Raw genomic sequence first — 8,715 nt, forward strand, 5'->3', positions numbered from 1 at the left:
TGATTTGGGACAACTTCAAAGTCACCGGTGAATTTCCATTCATCACACTCTTCGCCCTTTAGCGGCGTCTTTCACCACGGGCCTTTCTTAATTTTCAGTTCCAGGCAGGCAGTCCCACCCATGACAGAGAAAATCACGTACCCTGCAGTGATTCAGCCGTAGCGTTGTGTTCACAAGTAAACACAGGAGATTATTATCTCAGCCAGTCAAATACATAACCCAGCGCTGTAGATGCAGCCTGTGGCAACGACTGACTGGCAGGCACAGATCACCACCGCAGCCACTGCCAGAGGTGTTTATTAAACTATTTGCACGTCCTTCAGGATTCCTTGGTGCATCTCTGATAAGTCTGTTGAGATCAGAAACCAGATCCCTGAAAAGGTTCGTTCCAATGCTCTGCCAGAGTCATCCTAGCAATTGAACTTCCTACGGTTATGATAGTTTGGGGTTTCTCATTATTGTTTAGTTTTATTTCATTGTGACTTCTGTTTGGCTAATTCAGTTAGGTTTAGATCGTTTTTAGGGTGTGTTTGTTAGTTTTTATTAGTTATAGTAATAGTTTTATTTTCATATTTTGGTAGATTGTCGTAATTTGTTAATTTTGTGTGCAGAAAAATAAAAAGCTCTATTTCACATCAGATTTAAAGGCTAATAAATATATTCAGAAACATGAAAATGAAGGCTACTCTATCTATAATTTTTGTAGGTTTTAGGTTGTTTTATAAACACGTGACATAGTTCCACTTAGTTACAAATTTTCCACATTAATTATCGTTTTTATTTATTTAAATGTTTTTTGTTTTTTTTTGTTATTTTGTTAGTTTTAGTTAACTATAGTTAACTATAACTACCTTGGATCTTTCAAACGTTTTGTCACGTTACAACTGCAAACTTAGCAATTTTATCGATATATTTTAATGAAGTTTACCTTGTAGAACCCGGTTTGCTCGCCTCAGCGTTGTCATGACGATTGACTGCAGGGTGGGGTTACTGGAGGGATTTTTCAGAGGGATGTTTAACACACATAATGTTTTGCATGTCGGTCACTTAGGCTATGTTTACATGAGCCCGTTGCCTGGAAACTGCCAGTATTTTCCAAAGCTGATTGGGGAAAAAAAGTTCCACGTTTGGACGGCTCCACCGAGACACCTTGAGTCAGCTGTCGTTGTCCTGTCAGGCCACTAGGTGGCACTGTGATTTTAGCATGCTATTGAACGTGCATGCGTTTTTAACCCTTAGCTTCCAGTTCATTGTAAATAGTAACCCATCTCGGTCTCCCATAAACGAAGGGCTCACGTAAGACTTTTTGGTGCTAAAGTAAACAGGCTAATGTTAAACACTGCACATTGTTTTTGTTGCTTAAATTGGAATAATTAAGAATTAAGGAAATATTTACTAAATGCTTATTTTTATTAGATGTGCATTCAGAAAATACATAGGTATGTGTTCTTTTGGACAGAGGAAGAAGCTAGCTAGTTCCCTTAAAAACTAATTAGCTTTTAAGGGAACGCAACATGGGATTAAAAGACAGAACAGTCCAAAACGCAAACCTGGCTGTTTCGAACAATGTCCCGATAGAAATCCTAAAACGTATTTAAGTAAAATAAGCTTTCTTATTTTACTTAAATAAAAAGATGAGAGCTCTGGTGAGAAACAAGATGGACGTGAAAGATCATTAAAAAAAATTCTGAAGAGTGTCACATGAGTGTACAATTTGTACACAAATGTTTCCAACATTTGGAAACAAATAAAGGAACAGTTCCCATCTCTAATCTATCAAATATAATTTATTATCCTCACTCTGCTGTTGGAGGCAGAAACTGAAAAGCAACCGAGAGAAAAACCACTGCTGCAGTATTTAAACAGAATTCACTGACGTAGGATACAAAGAGTAAAAGTTTCTGGTAAATAGGTACCGGTAGCTGTTGATGGTAGTAGATTGTGTTTTGAGTGTAGTGTGAGGCCAGGTTATCTGGGGAACATTACGTAAAACTGCAGCTGGGCTTATTTCACCTTTTACTGATAATCTGCTCTTTTCAATCACAGCTGCAGTGAGTCCGGCCAATTTCTAGCTTCAAAGGTTTTTTTTTTTTTTTGCTAATATAATCCCAACCCTCCTGCATAATACATCCACTTCTTAGGTGAGCATAAGCTTTGAAGATTTTTGTATTTTTATTTGATGCAATACTAAAAAAGGGGAGAATTTCAGGGGGTTCAGTTAATAAAACTGGCTTTTATAAATACATCCCTTTGATATTTCTTAATTCTGAGAGCCGAAGTGACGACCACAGTTTGGCCTTTACATTATGGGTTGTAACTAACGGTGATTTTAATTGCTTTTTTCACTAAGGAGAAACACAACAATAGCGAATTGTGATTGTTTTTTGTTTTTTTTACCTAGACGAAATGTTGACAATGTTTGTTGAGAAAATGTAATGGAAACGAGAATAATGACGTGACAGCTAAATTCCTCGGCTTGTATAAAAGGTGAAGATATTTGAATCTTATATAAAAAAAAATTTAATCAGTGAAACATTCTAAGATTCCACAAAAATTCAAGCTCCTTCAATTCGTTTCTTTGCGATGGATTTCAGTGCAAAGAGGTCTGAGTTCCAGATTTCCCTCATTAGCTGCAGCGCAAGACTGATGGAACAGAAATGACATGACAGCAACACATCCTCTCTTTGTTGGTCTCCGGCAACACTTTGCAAATTCAGTCTGTCTGCCAAAAGCAACATGTAAAATCGAAGCAGGTGTTCATTACATAAGCACACAGAAGTGAGTAAGAGCAAAAGTATGCTGACAAAACAGCAACTTCTGCTCAAATGGGCATTGGCCACAGACTTGGTGTGAACGTACGACTCACCATCCCGTCGTACCATCAGCTGATCCACGTCCACAGCTCTGTAGGTTGACTTTCCTTTTTAACTCTCCAGTGGATTCGGAAAACGGAGTACACTTCCTGACGGAAGCAGGAGAACGTAAAGAATAAAAATTAGTGTTTGCAGTGATTAAATTGACTCCTGTAATTGTTTTACAAGTTATCCTGGGTGGAGTCGTGTCTGCAGTGATGAGAAAAAGTGTTTGCCTGGAACAGACCAGAGTCAATCGTGAAAATCAGAAGTGGAAAAGAAAAAGATAGATACCACTATAAGCCCAGTGGGCAACGGCCGTGAATGCCCAATTTTCAGTCCAGCAACGCCTCAGACAGATTTCTTTTACTTTTGCTTTTTTGTGGCTGCAGCATTTCAGCTCATTAAACTAATTTAAAATTTTAATCAAAATAGCCTAAATAAGTACAAAGCCAAGTTTTCAGTTATTTAAGGAAAAGGCCTATTTTAAACCAAAAATATTAACACTGTTCAAAACTCAACCATGAAAAAGAGAGAATTTGTTGTGGAGTTTCAAGTCCAAAACAACTTCTTACCAAAATGTGTGAAAAATCCCTGCATAGGTTAACATTTAGGATGCTTAAATGTGTATATTATTCCCAAGAATCTAAAATAAATGTAGATAAATTTTTTTATTGCTTTCAATTTACAGTTTGTTTTTATAATCAGACTCATTTTGTACAAAACCTGTGTTCAAAACAAACCAAAATAAAATCCAACTCTGCAAAGAACAGTGAGACAAAGTTAAGGTGATATAAACGACTTTTCCGTGTATTGCAAACACTTGGCTCAATTACTTACAAACACACTACTTTATATTTACAGCCCCTAAATGAAAAATACCTTTCTACATAAACGCTCCCTAAGCTGAACGGTGGTGTTTCCATAAAAGCCAGTAGCAGTAATTGGCCAGATGGCTCCAGGTAGTTTGAAGTTTTGATGCCGTCAGCTAAGTAAATGTCAACAGTGCTGTTGCTGTTTTCTGCAATTACTTGCTGGAAGGTCTCCGCTGTTGCGACAGCTTGCTGTTTTATCAGATGGCGGCGGTGAACGCTCCTATCAAAGCAAATGCACGGCGGCGTGGTTCAGGTTCTGAGCTTTTCTCGACTCGTTATTGATCCGCGTCAATCCCTCATCACGACCAAATCATGGAGGCACACACCCCTCAATCACTCTGAGAAAATGGAGAAGATATAGACTTCACGTCCCAGAGCTGAGTTTATTTAATCTAACGGGGGCAGTAATCACTTTGTAATCACTTTGGGAATTAAAGTAATCACTTTGGGAATTAATATTAAAATACCTGCAGTGATGATGACTCCCAAATAGTTTGCCTCATTTCCTCTTCCCCTCTTTTTTTTCAGTTTCCACATAGGCCCACTAAATGCCAGATAGTTCATTCCTGCATCTACTTCCAACTTTCTTCAGCAATTAAATGGCTTTTTGTGTACACAGATGGAAAATGACTCTAAAATTAAGCCACAATAATGTTTTTTTCTGAAAGCAGCTAGTTGCACAAAATTTTATTTAGAGATATCAGATTAAAATTTACTTTTTTATTTTGCTGTGATACGTTAGAGCTTAAGTAGCTTAAACAATGAAGCAATTTTTTTACTTCCGATGTATGTTTTACAATAACTGTTTTAATATCTCACTTGCTCTGGGACTACAAATGGAAATTAGCTTAAGCTAAATCTGGTGCAAAGCACCTTTTATTAAAGTTTTTTGCACATTGTGCCTAGTTAAATGGACAAATAAAAAGAATTGAAGGTGGAGTGGCTGATTTTTCACAGTTTCAAAAATGTAGGACCAACTAATGTGACGGGATTAAGGGACTCACATAGCAAGGGGCTAACAACTAGCAAACAGGCTTTTGTTAGCCTGTTTGCTAACAGCCCAGCATATTCCAAGCCACACCTCTTCCAGTTATTTTATTTTTTTTAAAGAAATGTATTTCATGAGGCCCAATAAAGACTTTATTTGTTGCAATTTTTAACATGAATGTTGGAGTCCATGCTGCCCTAGACAGGAAGTTGACAATGTTTGTGATTTTGACCCATATCAGAAACTGCTATTGGTTAGCGGGTATAACTTCTGTTGGGTTTATTTTATTTTACTCACAGCTCAATGTGCCTGAATTTGACCAGTAAATGCTCAGTAATGGGATTTTGTACTTTCAAAATAATTTTCCAGATGGTCTCAAAAGTGGAACCATCTATTTTTCAAAATACATTTGTATAGCGTAGAAAACTGGCGGCAGAACACACCTGTTTAGGAATCCATGCCCAGGAATCTGACTCTTGATCCCATTTTATCAGATCTTCGGTCGATACAGGTGCCAACTAGCCTCTGGCCAGGCCAGTAAAATATCTTTTATATTTTCCTCAAACCACGCGTAATGACCCAACAAGTCCTGAATTGCCGGAGCTCAGCAGGTTCCAATAAAATGCTGCCACGAGATGCACTTCTCCTGAGAGGAAAAAGACAACAAGTTAACTGTGATGGCTTTTCTAAATGCAAAACCATTACTGATGAATTCGCGTCACATCTGTAACATTACCTTTTAATGACCACGATGAATTTGAAACCTCACCAGATGTTTCACAGCGCGCGGGGGAATACGAATGGCAAACAGCAAATGTCAGAGACGCCACTGAGGGTAGTGAGCAGAATAAAATTCACCTGCTGAAAAGCAGCAAACGCTGAGCTGCAGGTCCTGACCTGGATAAAACAGACAAAGATGAATTAAGATTAACGTTATGAATACGTTTTCCCGCTCAACAATGTGACAAAAAGCTACATGTATTTTAACCCCAACAACGACAAATATCCTCACTATTTTTATCCTTTCAGTTAAACATAAAATTAACAAGACATGGCAATTTACAATTTTTCTGGGAAATCTAAACATCCTGACTTTTCTGCTGTCAAAAATAGACTCAATTAAATATTGTGCTCTAATACACCTCCCCTCTCTGTTCTTGTTTTTTAACTCATATTTTTGCATCTCACATTTAGCTTTGCTAGCTTAGCGCTGATGCAGATGCTAAATTTAGCTTCATCTGTGGCTAACAGTTAGCCAGTTGCTGCGTTCACACTGCGCTAAAAATCACTTCTGTCTTGTCTGTCACTTTGTTATTGTACAGCCCAACGGAAAGTTTCTGTTAGCCAACATTGTTAGCAGTGCAACGAAATATTTACTTCCTTTGTTGTTTCAAAATAAGAGCCTTAAACATACGGTTGCCTTAATATCTGTGGCTCATCATAATAAATTACTTTTACTTCATCTGATGAAGTCAGTGGCTGTTTCACTAAACAGTGCTTTGTGAAACAGGTTTTGATTTGATAAGAAATATGCTATTTCTTCCCAGTAAAATATTTCTTTATTTGTTTTACTCTTAAAAAACAACGTGTTTCTTTACTGTTTTTTTTTCTGTAATAACAAGACAGTATAGTTTTTTTTTTTATTAGATGTCTTGCAAAGTCTTCAGAAGCAGCATTTTTACTTCTTGTGCTTTTGCTAAAAAATATTTTTCATAGAAAAAATAAATAAATAACTACCATCTGATGTCACAGTGGAGACGACGACCTGCTAGGTCTGCAGTTGATCCGCACATTTTTGTTTTCAGATGACGGACTGAACAGAGCTGCATGAGATGATTAGGATATTATATTATAATATAACCTGCTTCAAAAACTTCTGTTTTTATATTCTGGGTTATCAAAAGACAGTACAAATGTAAAATCTTTCAAAACCGTGAATCGTTTTTGATTTACTCTACTGCTTTTAAGTGACCCTTACCTCATAAAATTCAAATAAAGCACTTAAAAGTTTGTGCCTTTAATGTGACAAACAAGGTGTGTGTGTGTGTGTGTGTGTGTGCGTGTGTGTGCGTGTGCGTGTGTGTGTGTGTGTGTGTGTGTGTGTGTGCGTGTGTGTGCGTGTGCGTGTGTGTGTGTGTTCGGAGAAGCCGCTGAACATCTGACCCATGAAAACGATCAGCGGCTTAAAAGCCCAAAGAAGCCGAACCTCCATAAATCTGGTTCACCTTTGCGCCTCCGTCCTCCGCTTTACCTGCATTCAATAACTTCACCTAAAATATCTGGACATAAACACATGCGGCGGGCAGCAGCACCATTCCTCTGAGGACGTTCTGACCGAACGCCCTCTAAGACGAGGCTGAGCAGTATCCATCATGGCGACGGTTTAAAGTATACTGTGAATTAAAAAAAAAAAACAACCACAACAACGCAGGTCATCAATCAAAACTGGACTTCGCTTCAGGTCAACAACCGACCTGTCAGAAAATTACTTTCTCCCGTCGGGATAAAATCTTACATTATAGCATAAAAGGTAAAAACGTCAGGAGGAATATTAATGTTCTTTAACTTTCTAGGATAGATTGAAGACAAGTTGTGATTTAGTTGATGTTTCAAGGACAGCTTGTGTAGCAGGTTTGGCCAGAAGTTTGAGATTTTCCTCTCTGATCTTTTGTTCTGAGAAATCTTTACAGATTGTCTCAAGAAATATCGTATGAGCTACAAATACACACACTTTGTTGTTATGATCTGTTACAAGCATATTTAATATCCAGACACCAGCATCTGGCAGGGTTCCTGAGGAATCCTACCTAGCTCACTCCTCACATGGAGTAATACTTCATATTCATATTTACGTCGTACTTCATATTCATGAAAGCCTTTACTTCATGAATATTACTGGGTTTATGTTCTGCATCCTGGCCGTTTCAAACCCAATCTGGTATTTTCTGTCGGGTTCAAACAAGGCGACTGTGATGGCCGGTCTAATGTCTTCCAGGGTTTCTTCTGAAGCCAGCTTCTTGGTGGACTTTGAGATATGTTTGGGCTGAGTGTCCTGTCTGAAGGTCCAAGAGTCGGATTCCTCGCAGGCAACATGAAATTCTCCGTTGTAAATTCTTCATACTCATCTGAATCCCTCCCTCCTTAAAAAGTCTTAAATTAATGTATCTAAAATGAAGGCCTTAAAGTTAAAATAAAAAGTTGGTCTTAAATACTTTAATGGCCTAAAACTTTGTTGTGGCAGGACTATTTATTCTTGGTTTTGTTTGTTTTCTTGTGGGACTTTGCTGTCAGGCAAAAGTTTGAGTTGCACACAGAGGTCTTTATTGCTAATATACCCCTGCTAGCTGGCTAGCTTTTATTTGCATCTATTATGGGTAGGCGCAAATTTATCGACAGTTTCCTGGATGATTTCTGTCTTTGCCATTCGCTGGCTTCTGTTGCTAACCTGATGCTAGGTGGCGGTGTACAAAAAAGCTGTAGCTTTAACTGTGGGGGTTAAAGCTACGGAGACCAGACCACAGAAATGTCTGTTATGACATGGCAGGGCTAAAACTCTCCAGAAAACTATTCATCTCTTCAAATAACAGCGTCCACAACACTATTTTGCTTATTTACACAGCTGTGAGCAAACAGGAGCTGACCTTTATGGTCCATAAGAGTTGGTAGCGGTGGACATCTTGGAGTTCAGACATGGAGTCAGGCAGAGTTTAGCATTAAACCAAACCACTTTTTTGTGGTTGTTGTCAACAGTTCTTGCTACAGGTCTTTCTTGGTCAGTAACATGTTACAAGGTTTAGGGGGCTATAACTTTTTTGGACCTCATTGCCTCATTACTCATTTGGAAACTCTCTTTTATATTTTACTTAGGTCATGCGGTTAAGAAACAAAGAAATTGTAAGGGAGTAAATATTTTTTCTCTACACAGTCCTTTTGAAACCATCACTGGGTGAAACGCATCTCTCGTCAACACAAAGGCCCTTGAATTTCAGTGACTTCAGTG

General features: G+C 38.2%; 1 long non-coding RNA gene across 5 annotated transcripts in view; it reads right to left on the reverse strand.

Annotated features, from left to right (window-relative positions):
- LOC122822965 overlaps window positions 1–6,053 on the reverse strand; it is a 77,040-nt gene extending 70,987 nt beyond the window's left edge. For 3 of the 5 annotated variants that reach the window (XR_006369253.1, XR_006369254.1, XR_006369252.1), the window contains exons 1-4: window positions 5,904–6,053; window positions 5,452–5,612; window positions 5,159–5,361; window positions 2,867–2,962 (exon numbers count right to left, since the gene is read on the reverse strand). This is a non-coding gene — a long non-coding RNA (uncharacterized LOC122822965). Of the gene's footprint in view, window positions 1–2,441; window positions 2,723–2,866; window positions 2,963–5,158; window positions 5,362–5,451; window positions 5,613–5,903 lie in introns of those variants that run through there. The other 2 variants (XR_006369255.1, XR_006369251.1) reach the window with 2 other exon arrangements.
- Between the last annotated feature and the right edge of the window lie 2,662 nt (window positions 6,054–8,715).

The sequence above is a fragment of the Gambusia affinis genome, linkage group LG20, assembly GCF_019740435.1.
Source record: "Gambusia affinis linkage group LG20, SWU_Gaff_1.0, whole genome shotgun sequence".
Lineage (NCBI taxonomy): Eukaryota > Metazoa > Chordata > Actinopteri > Cyprinodontiformes > Poeciliidae > Gambusia > Gambusia affinis.